This window comes from Equus caballus, chromosome 14 (assembly GCF_041296265.1).
Source record: "Equus caballus isolate H_3958 breed thoroughbred chromosome 14, TB-T2T, whole genome shotgun sequence".
In the NCBI taxonomy this organism is placed as follows: domain Eukaryota; kingdom Metazoa; phylum Chordata; class Mammalia; order Perissodactyla; family Equidae; genus Equus; species Equus caballus.
In genome coordinates this window covers 53,197,776-53,211,294 of record NC_091697.1, presented here as the reverse complement: position 1 = coordinate 53,211,294, position 13,519 = coordinate 53,197,776, and the positions used below count along the sequence as shown (strand labels likewise).

The following is a 13,519-nucleotide window of genomic DNA, read 5'->3' as shown; positions in this document are numbered from 1 at the left end:
CCTGCCAAAATTTATAGGATGGCAGAAATCTTAGATCTGTGGGCAAGGATTGAGTCATATTATGAATCTCCTTTTTCTAAGCATCAAGTGCATCCATCTCAGGAAGCAAAGATGGGGAGGTGCAGGGCAATATGCAGGGAAGGTGGTGGTCTGCAATTGGAAGCACAGATTTCATTCTAATACTAGAGCAGCCTCCTCAAATTACAAAGAGTCTATTCTGGAAGCTAGGAGGGCTGGAGCATGGCTTTGGATAGAATCAAAATACCGTACCATGAAACTATATAATCGCAGTGTTGATAATTTGCCTGTAAGAAGCAAATCTTCCTATAACTATAAATCAATTCCTCACTGCAATTTTAGAAATCTATCCAAAAAAAAATCAGCTATTACCAGAAACTCTAAATGCTAGACACTAGAAGCTGAGCTCCAGCATAATTAGGGGAGATTCTGAACGGTGCCCTGAGGCAGACCATACAAGAACAGGGTAGAAAGGAGTTATATACACTTAGAAAGCTCATTTAGGGAATAGGCTGTGCATAATGCATGCAGGCACGGGAGTGCAGACACTCTCTCCCAGAGGCCAGCTTAGAGGCAGGCTGTGAGCCGAGACACTGGCAGATGGCTGCCCCGGTGGCAATTGTGCACACTCCAACGACCACCTCCTCCCATCCACCCTTAAGCACAGACTGATGCTCCCATGAGGGGTGGGGAGCACTGGCAAACATTACCCCCAAAGAATAGTGCCTTTCCCAAGGGAAGGTAAACATTTCCATTAGAAGGTAGAAGCAATTTCTCTCTGTGCAGGGAAAAGGAGCTGCAAACATAAAGTTGCTCATTCAAAAGAGACAGATGATCTCTGCAAACTGAGCAGTGCCAACATGTCTGTAAAGGGTTTGCACATCCATCAGCGCAAGTCGCTACGTGGGGGAAGGGAGCAGGAGCATAGAAGGCCCACTCAGGGTGCAAGACTCTGGCCTCAGGTCACTTGTCATTTAATTAAACAGAAGCCCCAGGAGAGTGGAAGCCAGTCTTCTTTCCACTGGGGTTCTAGCCTGAGCAAAGGTGCAGCAAAGGTTTGATTTGCAGTAGAGTTTCTCCTCCAGCCCAGATGCTCCCAGTCCTCCCAATCCATATCCAACGTCTGTCCACTTCAAGTCTCTGCATTCACGAGCCTTCAGGGGTAGTTTACTGTTCAGTCTTGAGCCAGACACTTCTCCCTCCTACCACCATCCCCCACCTTTTATTTTTCAGTCACATGTGACTAAAAGAGAAATGACAGTTCACTAGCCTTATGCCTAAAATAACCTATAGAGAAATATGGTTTATGAACTCCCCCATAATACAACACATAATTCAGAGCTCAGTCATTTGTCACACTATTGAGTAATCCACACACATCCCAAGGGTCTGACAATAAAATTTGTAAATCAATAGAAAAAGCAGTACACCTTAGCCACTGAGTTAAAATACAAAAAAAATTTTTTAGCATTGATTCTTTTTTTTTTACCTTAGAAAATACAGGCTTCTGAGAGTAAATACTTGTGAGTTGTGTGCTGGAATGGAAGACTTTATACTTTCCAGAGCCCCTGACAGCTAACTTCAATGCAAAAATAAAAACTCCAAGATTCACATTCTCCCAATGATAATAATGGCTTTCTTCTACAAACCCTGCTATTAACATGACAGAGATGGCCACATCATTCATAAGAAAAGCACAGGTACCTTCTGCACCCAAGAAGAGCAAGTAAAACACCTGCTTTGTGCAAGAGCAAGGCACTTAAAACAGGAAAGAAAATAATAATAAATTATTGCAGAGCTGAGTCTGAACTCATTTTTCTTTCTTCTAGATGATCAAACAGTAAGTGTAGGGGTAGGCATCACAATTCACAAACATATTGCCATAGTGATTGGTGCTTAGAGGGATAAAAGAGGCAGAATTTCATTTATATTCCAAGGAACAGAAACAAGTGCCCTGATCATTTAGCCCTGCAGAGAGTCTTAATGCCAAATGAGTGGCCTCCTCCCCAGTTGCTGTTTGGGACCACTGCAGCATCAGAACTGAGGTGTGTGTCTGCATTGTTATCTGACCAATTATCTGCCTAGAACAGTCCTCTCCTCAGGATGCAGTGGGTGTGCAGGGGCTAAGGAGGCAGGCATTAGGGTCCCTTAGTAAGAGCTCTCCCTCTGACACAAGAGGTGAGACCAAGTCAGGCCTACTGTGCATGGCTCCATCTTGGTCAGTTCCTTCTTTGCCTAAAGGTCACTTGAACATTCACTTATTTTAACTTTTTATTTTGAAATAATATTAGACTTAGAGAAACGTTACACAAAAAAAAGTACAGAGTTCCCATATACCCTTCACCCAGCTTCCCCTCACATTAACATCTTAACACAACCACAGAACAATTATTAAAACTAAGAAATTAACATTGGAACAATAATAGTAACTAAACCACAGACTTTATTCGGATTTCACCAGTTTTTCCTCTAATGTCTTTTTTTCTGTTCCAGAATCTAATCTAGGATACCACACGGCATTTAGTTATATCTCCTCAGTCTCCTCCAATCTATGACAGCTCCTGAGTCCTTCTTTGTCTTTCTTGACCTGAACATATTTGAAGAGTGCAGTTATTTTTTAGACCATATCTCAATTTGGGTTTGTCTGATGTCCACTCATTTTTAGTACAAGAGAAACAGTAGCAGCTAACATTTATTGAGCAATTACTATGCACCTGGCATTTCATATGCTTATCTTATTTACTATTTAAAACAACCCCCTGAAGCAGGTATCACTATCCCTATTTTTAAAATGATATTTCATTATAGGATATTTCATTAAACCTTAGTGGAATTAAGCATCTTGCCCATGGCTACCCAGCTGTAAAAGGCAGAGCTGAGGTGTGAACCCAGGGAAGAATGACTCTACAACACTATTGTCTGCTATATTCAAGGCACCCTGACAATAACCAAATGCCAAAATACAGCCTGGACTCTGCCCTCCAGTCATTCCTTCTCTGAAGGAATCTCTTCGAAGAAAGAGTAGAATCTAGGCTCTTGTCTTTCTTCCAAAGGAGGCAAACTATTCCACTTTAATTTCTAAGTTCTGCCCATACAACCAGAAATTTCTTTCTCTTGACAAGAAGCACTCTCCTGGCCTAAGGATAAAGAAGAGGTCATTGTTCTCCTGAGACCTCCCTTGGGACCAGTACCAGGCAAAGGGGAAGTATATGAGCATGTAGGTGTGCTCATCTCAAGAGAACTCTCTTCCAAGGGCCTTTGCAAGTATACGGAGATACTGCAGTCACAGGATAAAAAAGGAAAAAAGGAACCTTCTGAGACTGGTTCTTTCCATGTCATGCCCAGAAATACCCAATGATGGGCAACACAAGCTGGCCTCTCCTTCTTTAGCATTAAGCTCTTTGGGAAAGTTGAGGCACAACCCATTCATGCAGCACAAGGAGTGTGTATCAAGGGACAGGGCTACAGAAGACAGACTGGGAAGGACTCCAACTGCACTCCAGGATTTGTTTTTAATGCTTATGACTATAGATCACTCAGTTCCACAGACTTGATTTTTCCCAAATCCTCTTTCTGGCAATGCTAATGTGTTTTTCCTCTCTTTCTGACTGATCAGCGAAATACGTGGCTGAAAGGATTGGCTTGGAAGTCATTTCTTTGATGCTGGCAGAATTGAGAAAATATTCCCCCAGCTACACACCCTCACATCTATCCATCCTTGCCACCTGCCACTCAGCTGCAGGTAGAGGCCATTACAGCAAGGTAGGAAAGGAGGCAGAGAGTAGGCAACGAGGGAAGGAAAAAGGGAGAAGGGCCCATAGCGTAAAAACAAAGAAAACAGATACATAAAAAGAGAACATTTTGCTCAAACTGAGTCCCTATAGAACCAAGACTTTCACTGACACGCATAAGCAGGGTTAGATGATACCAGCAAATAGGTGAAAAGACTCAACCTTCCTTTGACTTGTCTTTCTCTTATTTCTCACCACTTCCTTTTACCGCCCCCGAAAAGTGCACCCCCAACTCCATCACTAAGATGGACCCCTGTAAATCAAACACTTTATCTGGCTGCCCCTATTACTGCCAGTTTTGTACAGGAAAGAGCTTCTCCCCTTTGAAATCCACCATTCTACACCTAACTCCAAGATATCCTCAGCTAGCTATTTTGATCAAATACTGGAGGGTGAAATGCTAATGGTCTTTAGGGAACAATTCCTCAGCCTCTCCATCTGCAATCTAAACCAGTGGGAATCTAAAGTCAACTAATAGCCCTCAAATCATACCGCACATAGGGCTACTTACCTCACTGTGTTTAGGGACATCTGGATTACCCCTAAATCTAACCTAGGAAACAAAAATGGGGCAGTTTGAATAGTTTTGTATCCTCTTGAGTAATTCGCCCCCCCCAATGTCAACAGCCTCCAAAATTCACATTTTGTTCCCACGTTGACCTTAAATAGCACTGCTTTCAAGCAATGATCTTGCAGTTTCTATCTTCAGAAGAAAGAAAGGAAATCCTGGGAAAAGCAATGGGATCTGACACCCCTTCACTAGCCAATCACTGCTCCAAAAGAGACCAAGAGAAGATATAACCACTCCCTCATGGAGCACCTTGAGGCTTTCCTTAAACAATGTACAGAATGCACCGAGCACAAGGAGGTTTCTCCAAAAATGTTAGTTTTCCTCCCTTCCCCAACAGCTAGACTAGAATTCCTGGGTCCTATTCCGCCTTAGTCATTCTTCCCCATGAGATACTAGACAACCTCCTCACCCTATGTCCAAAAATCTGACTTGGCGAAACCAGAATGACAGAATGCAGATTAACAAGATGATATTCATGCAACATTTAGAGGACTACTCGAATAGAGGACAGGGTAGTTTTTTTTCCCCCTAGGCAAAAAAAAACCTTTATAAATACACCATATTACTATTCCATAAAAACTCACCTCTGCCCAGATAAACTAATTATGGCCACAAGTAATCAAATCTGAAAACTTTTTAACCCAAAGAAATGGTTCTCTCCTTCCAAACAACTGCATTATACAAACAAGAAACAGACTATCCTGGATTTAAAGAAATTAAAATACAACTCAATCTTTGTTTGTCCAAATCAACATATGATGAGAAATAAGGCAAGACCAACAACCTACTAGACAAACAATAAAAAAACAAAACCCCAACATGAACAGAAATACAATCAGCCTGATTAGAGCACAAGCAAGAGAAGAGTTACAGAGCCCCCAGCACAGGCCTTTACCTCATTCAGGTTCTTTTCAGGCTGCCTAGAAAACCAGTGGCCAGAGGGGAACCACCCCCACTCTGATCTTGGGCATTGCAAGGGGCTTCAAAGAGTCTTGATGTTCCCTGTTTCAGAAGAGGGAAGATTAGAGCAGCGTCAGCAGAGCTTCCAGTAAAGCTTTCCTGCTTGCCCCATAGGCCAGGCAGACAAAGGTCTCCCTCACCAACCCCAAAGACAAACCAACAGTCCCCTTAATGATAATGATCTTTCCTCACACTCTAGCTATCTACTGTCCAGGGCTCAGATTACTCTAGAAATTCACCAAACCCACTGGTCCTGGCCCACCATAAAGTCAGGCTGTCAGGTGTCAGTTGGGCCCTTTCTGATATTGGGCAATGCTTAGTTCTGACCTCTTGATTGTCTAAGCATCCTCCTCATAATGGTTCTTCCTAACTACTCCATCCTCAAGCAACAAATTGAATCCTTCTCTTTTCATCATCCAAGGTAGAAGCCTCATCCTCAGCTTGCCTCAGAAAACCGAAGACAGGGGCCGGCTCCGTGGCCGAGTGGTTAAGTTCACGCACTCCGCTGTGGTGGCCCAGGGTTCGGATCCTGGGCGCGGACATGGCACCGCTCATCAGGCCACGTTGAGGCGGCGTCCCACATTCCACAACTAGAAGGACCTACAACTAAGATATACAACTATGTACAGTGGGGGTTGGGGAGATAAAGTAGAAAAAAAAAAAAAGATTGGCAACAGTTGTTAGCCCAGGTGCCAAAAAACAAAGAAAACCGAAGACATCTAATGGAAGCTTCTCAATTTTCCTCCACGTCTGTCCCACTTTTCCTTGTTTTCTTCTAGCCTCTGCTTCTAAATTCCAAGGCTCATCATATTCACAAGGCCAACAGTTTCCAGCTGCCACCTAAACACTTTGCCTCATCAATGATCTTCTCTCTGGGATTTTAAATCTCTCTGTTAACACTGGCTCCTTTCTCCTCTGCCTTCCAACATACACAAAAGCTCTCTCCACTCAGCTTCGATGACCTTGCCTCTGGGAAGTCTTTCCTTCAGGGCCCCTCCTCTGTGTTCTCACAAAGCTACATTCCTGTCTGGGGTCCTCCTATACCATTAGCCCAGGCAGGCGAGCCTCTGTCAATGCCTGCCATGGGGTCTCCAGCATCCAAGCACTATACCTGGAACATTACAGGAGTTCAACAAATGTAACATGAAATAAACAAGCTTTTTGATGTGGCCATCTCTAAAATTACTATTTTAGTTCTCTTCTTCCACTTATTCTCAAACTCCTCAAACCCAGGAGTTTATATCACCTTTCTTCATTTCTTCAGCTTCTATTCATCACACCCCCTGAATGGACTCAACTACACACTCATAGCTTACCTTACTTTCACATCCTCAGATATACTGCCTTTTCATTTCTCCTTATCTCCCCTCCCTCCTTCTCACTGTCTCCCACCTCTGACAGAGGGGATACTGTCCACCACCACCATCCCATTATTGCCCTACACATCCCTGCCTCTCCAGCCAGGTAGATATACTCTCACTATTAGGTCTGGGTTCATAGCATCCCCCACCTCCACTCATGCTTCCTACCTGTCCTCTTCTCTACCTAGTCAAATATTATCTCTTAAGTTACTGATCAATTCCTACCTCCAGTGCTGTGACAAAACTAAGAATGCAACAGGTTCTAAAAAAGAGACTCTTATTCCAGCTCCAGGCCAGCCCTTGAGAGCTACTCCAGAGCTGGTTAGTCTCAACCTTGTAGATGGCCTGGACAATCTTAGCCAGCAAGGTGAGGCCAATATGAGAGAGAAGGGAAGTCAAGGCTACAAAGATTCTCTGAACTAAACCAAGCCCTGGGTGTGAGAGGTGGGACTAGTTTTGGCAGCTAGTTTTCCATTATCCCTACTCCAGTCTACATTTTTCATTTCAGCCAGTTTGGGGGTCTCGATCTTCAAGAGCTGAGGCTGTGCCACTCTGCTAAATACTCGTTATTAAACCTTCAAGAGAACAGGCGGATGGAAGCAGAGGAAGGGGAGGATAAGGGACTAGGGTGAGCATTAAGCATACAAATACTTGTTAGAAAGCAGACAGCCAACAGCTGCTCTCCATCACCACCAAAGTCCACAGATTGCAAACTGGACCCTGGCCTGCCCCATTCGGGTAATGAAGGCCAAAGCCCAGGCAGAGATGCTCTGGTGCCAGCACTGAGCTCAGCCAGCCAATCAAAATGGCCTCAGCCTTGGCAGTGGCTGCCATGGAGGTCACAGGCCTTCCTGTCCTGGCCTCCTCCTGCTCCCCTAGAGGGGTGTAGGATTTGACTGCTGAGGGGCAGTGGTCAGCCATCCTTGGAGAACTCCAAATATGGGAAATGAAGTCTCTCTGAAAGAGATCTAAATCGTCTTCATGGAGCCTTCTGTGGCCTTCATGTATTCCAACCCAACATCCTTTTCTCTCTCAGTACAGGGTAATGTGGAGCTTCAAAAATTTTTCCTACAAGCCTCAAGAGATCTGGCATCCTGCTATGCCCCAAGCAGTTTCCCTGACAAACTCGAATTACCAAGGAGCAAAGGAGATGCTCAGAGTGGAGAACTCTTAACAAAGACTGGGGAGGTGGCAGTAACAGGGGAGATTGGCCAGAAGTTTAGGTAGGAGAGGAAGAGATAAAGTTCTTGGGGAACCCCCAAAAAACTTGAAAAGCTGGGGAGGATGGCACTGTGCAGGAGTGGCACAAAGATGAGCACTGTTGAACACCTCATCCTATAAAGTTGCTGGAGATAGCAACTTGTGTTCAAAAGATGAGAAAGACTACCCCAACACAAAAACCATGCTGTTTCCTCTATCCAGCCCCTGTTCCACCTTTCCAGCACTGCACTTGAGCCAGGGTGAAAGATCATCCAATAGACACCCCGTGCTATACCGCTCCCTCTGGCCATCACTTCCTGGTAGCAGCCAACAGGTCCCACTGCCTTACTCTGATAAGCCACAGGAGCTTAGGTATGAACTGCCCTTAACCAACACACCCACTGCTCGTGGCACAGAGGTACAGGTGAGTGTGCCTGCATGTGAGCGATGGGACAGAAGCAGGTCATACTCTTTGTGGGCCATCCTGGGGAATAACATGACCTGGAAGGAAGACCACTCCAGGCTAGTAGAGGAAGGTAGGGTCACCTCCCTCCCAACCACAGAGCTGAGGATGTGGCAGAAGGCAGTGGGAGCTTTGTCCCACCTCCATTGCAGCTTGTGGTATAATAAAAAAATATATCTGGTCTTTACCCCCAGTTCCTGGCACAGAGTTCCTAAAACCCTTTGAACTTCCTAAGTGATAGCAGTAGCTTTTGTTATTCTTGAGTTTATGCTAATGAGATGACTCTTGGTGGGGGGCCTTTAGATAACTTCAGGATGGGGCTGGTTACCAGAAAGATCAAGCCACTATTAGAAGATTGAATTTTTAGCCCCATCCCCTGACCTTCAGGGAGGGGAGGAGGCCTGGAGATTGAGTTCAATCACCAATGGCCAACGATTTAATCAATCATGTCTATGTAATGAAACCTCCATAAAAGCCCCTAAACAACAGGGTTTGGAGAGCTTCTGGGTTGGCATACATATTGAAGAGCTGGGAGGATGGTGTGCCTAGAGAGGGCATGGAAGCTCTGTGCCCTTCTCCGGATATCCTGTCCTATGCATCTCTTCCATTTGGCCGTTCTTGAGTTGTATCCTTTACAATAAATCAGTAAATGTAAGTAAAGTGTTTCCTGAGTTCTGTGAGCTGGTCTAGCAAATTACTGAACCTGAGGAGGGGGTCATAGGAATCCCCAATTTACAGCTGGTCAGTCCAGAATACAGGTGGCCTGGGACTTGCAACTGCCATCTGAAGCAGAGGAAGTGTTACTGAATCCTTTAACTTGTGGAATCTGACACTAACCCCAGGTAGTGTCAGAATTGAACTGACTTGTTGGACACCCAGTTATTGTCAGAGGACTGGAGAATCATACAGTCCCTTCCAAGCTGCAAGAGGCCAAAGGCCTCACAGAGACAATCCCACACTCACCCAAGACCAGAGTCAGGTGCTCCTTCAGACAGATGTCCAGGGCCTGCAGGAAATCAGACTCCTCTCTTAAATACTTGAAACAGAGTAGTTGGTCTACTATAAACGAGGTTTTTAAAATTCAATTCCCTCCTATTGCTCATGCAGATCTGAAATGATCTGACCAGATGGCTGGTGCTCTATAATTCTTGGATTGCTCTCATCAGTTGTTGATGATTTGGATTTTTTTCTCTTTTCCTTTTTTTTTTTTAACCCCCTCACATGAACGTGTTCCTGCACAGGCTTCCTGTGTGCTCCCATCAAGTGAGCTCTTTGTAACTAATGCCAATATTTCAGAGGTTCTCACAGCCACCTGTAAGTCAGCTTAGGTCAATAAGGAGGCCCAGGTTTGAGCTTCCTTGAGTCCACACGGGGCCAACATGCAGCAATAGCTAACAGACAGGACAAGGGGCCCTTTTCTCATGCTGCCTTCTCACCTCCACTTCTCCTTCAGGTCCCCAAGGAAAGGGAGGCAGCAAAGGCATATTTTTCTAAACGAAAACTACAGCCACTTATTGAATATTTCCTATGTGCCAGGCCCCACATGAAACATTTCACATATGTTAATCTTGTTTCAGTCTCACACCATCTCTGTGAAGTAGATATTTTCAGATGAGGAAACTAAGGTTCAGAGATTTTAATCAACCTGACGAAGGCCACATAGCTCAAAAAGAGAACTGAAGGTGGGGTTGAAGATTTAGTATCATAAAATTTGACTTGCTGCTCCACTGAGATCTCAAGGGTAGAGAGAGAAGGCTCTGGCCACCCCATCATCCTTTGTGCCCTCAATGAGCACAAGACACTTCCATGAGGACATCCAAAACACTTTGGTGGCTTTTTCTGTTTCTATACCCTCTGTGAGACTATAAGCTGCTGGAAGGCAGGAGTCATGTCCCATTTGCCACCCAGAAAGGTAGTGTGTACAGTGGTTAGGAGCTCAGGCTTAGGGCCAGACAAAGCTAGGTTTGAATTTTGACTCTACCACTTATTGATCATTTGGCTAAGTCACTTTCCCTCTCTGAGACTCAGTTTTATCTATAAAAATGAGGGTAGTTATAGCACCAGACCTCAAAGGATGCCTGGCACAGTCAATGCTCAATAAATGTGAGCTATTATCTTTATCTCTATCAATACAGTGCCTGGCACAAAGCAGGATTTCAGAAAATACCCAGGGAGCATAAGTCCCACCATATTTTCTGTGACTGGCTTTCTGTAATAACAAGTACACAGGCACAAAGTCCTGGAGTTCAGGAGTCCTCAGCCCCAGGACAAATTCCTGAGTTCCCTGCCAAGAACCCACAGGACCTGCCAGCAAACAGCTTTCCTCTGCTTGCTTATGAACAGCTGATGCTGAATCCACACTCAAATGCTTGCTGTGCCTCCGTAAGGTGAGACAGATCCCAAAATAAACTAGAAGAGAAAGAGAGACAGGAAAATCACTTCCAGGAACAAGCAGCTCGCAGTGAGGATGCTGACAGTAATAACAGAGGCAGGCAGACTTCAGGAGAGTGACCTGCAGCTGCTCCAGGGCTGACCAGCTGGGGCCCAATTCCCACCTGGCCTGGTGGGAAGGCCCTTTAAGTCATAGGTTGGTCCCCTGGTGTTCCAGGCCACAGCAGGCAGTCTAGAAATCTGCCTTCAAATGAGCCCAGACTATGTACCCCAATATCCCCCTCTTGGAGGCCTGAGAACAACAGAGCTGAGGCCCTCCCTTCAGAAAGCTCAGGGATCAAAAGGTACCAAACCAGGTCTATGTTAACGTAAACTAGCCATTTTGCCATCTTCTTAAAAGTATCCAAAAGCGACTCCACCATCTTCCTGTGCCATGCGCTGACTCTCAAGCAGGAAATGCTATGCCAACCCCTTCTGCTCCTTCATCAAAAATCTCTGTGGAGGGGCCAGCCCGGTGGCACAGTGGTTAAGTGCACATGTTTCGCTTCGGCGGCCTGTGGATCCCAGGTGTGGACATGGCACCACGTGGCAAGCCATGCTGTGGTAGGCATCCCACATATAAAGTAGAGGAAGATGGGCACGGATGTTAGCTCAGAGCCAGTCTTCCTCAGAAAAAAGAGGATTGGCAGATGTTAGCTCAGGGCTAATCTTCCTCGGGGGGGGAAAAAAAATTCTGTGGAGCAAGACGGGGAGAGCATTTCATGACCACAGAAGTCTCTCCATCTCACCGTAAGTTCTTTTCCCCATCTAACGCCAGAGAGGACAGGAAGCCTCCATGCTCATGCATCCTCACTGGCATCCAATTCCACAAGTGAGTTGAAGGGGTGGCACAAATGGAGAATTTATCATTTAAAATCAGAATGCTGGGTACTGAGTGATGTCTTCACGTCAAGAATCTTCACAACTGTCTCTGCAGCAGGCAGGGCAGGACATTTCCCCCACGTCACCAGTGGGGAAACTGAAGAGCAGAAGGATTCAGCGACTTGCCCAATATCCCCTAAGCAAAGCTAAGATTTGAACCAGGGCTGGCTGAGTCTACATCTGCCCTCTGTACCATTACTTATACTACCTCCACATTTATCTACCCATCAAACAAGTTCCCAGGACTAGCTACATTCCTTTTAACCTTTAGGTAGCTGTGTTGAAAGCTCTCAGGCAGTATTCAGAGTGGTGAATTAAATATACTCTGACTGAAGGCAAGTGCCAGCTATCCACACACACCACTGAGAGGTCAATTTCCTACCAACAGACATACATACAAAACCGTCTCAATATATACACAGAATGCCTTAATACTGTACTGGGGCCTAAGAGAGTCTTGTCTGTCTCTACCAGTTTGACTTGACAGCATCCGACTCTGAATCACCCCACATCAGACACTGAGGCCAGTCTTGTGACTAAAGACTCTCTCATAGAAGCCTCTCACCTAACCTCCCCTCACCAGTTCTGCTTTGGGGGTGAGCACAGGCAAAAATACTCTTGGGATGGGGCAGATATGACTATAACAAAAGCTGTTTTGCCCCCTGAGCTGTGGGGCCTCAGTGTCTGTGCTCAACTGCAATACACCAGCCTTTGGGGCAGCTTCAAGGGAATCTGGGGCAGAAGAATTTATGAGGGGCTCTCGAGAAACTAGAAGACAGAGGGTCATGTCAATGGGGCATCAAGTAAAATGTAAAAATCAGTGTTCCGTTCTAACTCTCCAAGAGGCACTCAGAGCCCTCAGCCCGCCCTTGTCACATACACTCTGGCTCTCCCTCCCCAAAGCTACAGAGGGGGCCTCTTTTGCTTAGCCATTAACAGCAGCCCCACTGCCCAGAGATCTGGGCAAAGGCTTCAGGTCAGATCTTTCAGGTTTGTTCTGCAATTGGACCAGGACTTTGAAGGGGGTCACAGGAACAATGAGTAGGAATGGGAACCACAAGACATTGACCTCCATCTGCTCCACACACTTGCCTGGTTAAAAGTGGTACAAGCACTTTTAACCACATAAAACCAGCAGATACAGCTCACATCTTCCACTCTTCACCCATGAAGGCCCCTCTTAGTTTTAGTCCTCAAGGACCAAGGGGCTTAGCTCTCACTGAAGCTGCAGGAGGACAGCCAAAGTTTGAATCTGCTAAACCCACCACCTCTGTTCCTAAAACCTCCCTCTACCCAAAGCCATTAGCTCCTACTTGGCTTCCTTGGTGCTTCATCACTCTTCTGTGGCAGCAACGACTGGTATGCAAGCCCAGCAGGAACAATACTGCTACCAGAAAGTTGGCTGGCACAGCAAACACTACCCTGCCAGCACAGCAGCAATAGGGGCAGTGAGGACATGGTGATGAATACCAGTAAGGAGCTGATGAAAAATACACTGCCAGGGTTTGCCATCCACCTTGTGCAGAACACAGTCTACTCCTGAAAACAGGCCAAAGTGTCACCATAGTGGGACTGCAGCCAAGGATAGCTAAAACTAGAAGGAAAAGTGGGAGGAAGGCGGGTTCAGGCTCTGGGGTTAAGGACAGAAGACAAGTTAGCTGAATGACGTAGGTCAAGTTATCTAATCTTTCTGAGCTTCGATGTTTTCGTCCGAAAAAGATAATCGTTCCTATTATTGTGAAGACAGAACAAAATCATGCACATGAAGCACTCAGCATAGTACCTGAATATGGTAAACTCTCTACAATTGCTGGCTATTTGCATTATTATTTTAAGCCCTGGG

At 45.5% G+C, this 13,519-nt stretch overlaps 1 protein-coding gene across 10 annotated transcripts in view; it reads right to left on the bottom strand.

Moving 5' to 3' along the window:
- Nucleotides 1-13,519, bottom strand: part of SIL1 (SIL1 nucleotide exchange factor) — a 254,106-nt gene that overhangs the window by 134,574 nt on the left and 106,013 nt on the right. The gene's annotated exons all lie outside the window — the stretch shown is intronic.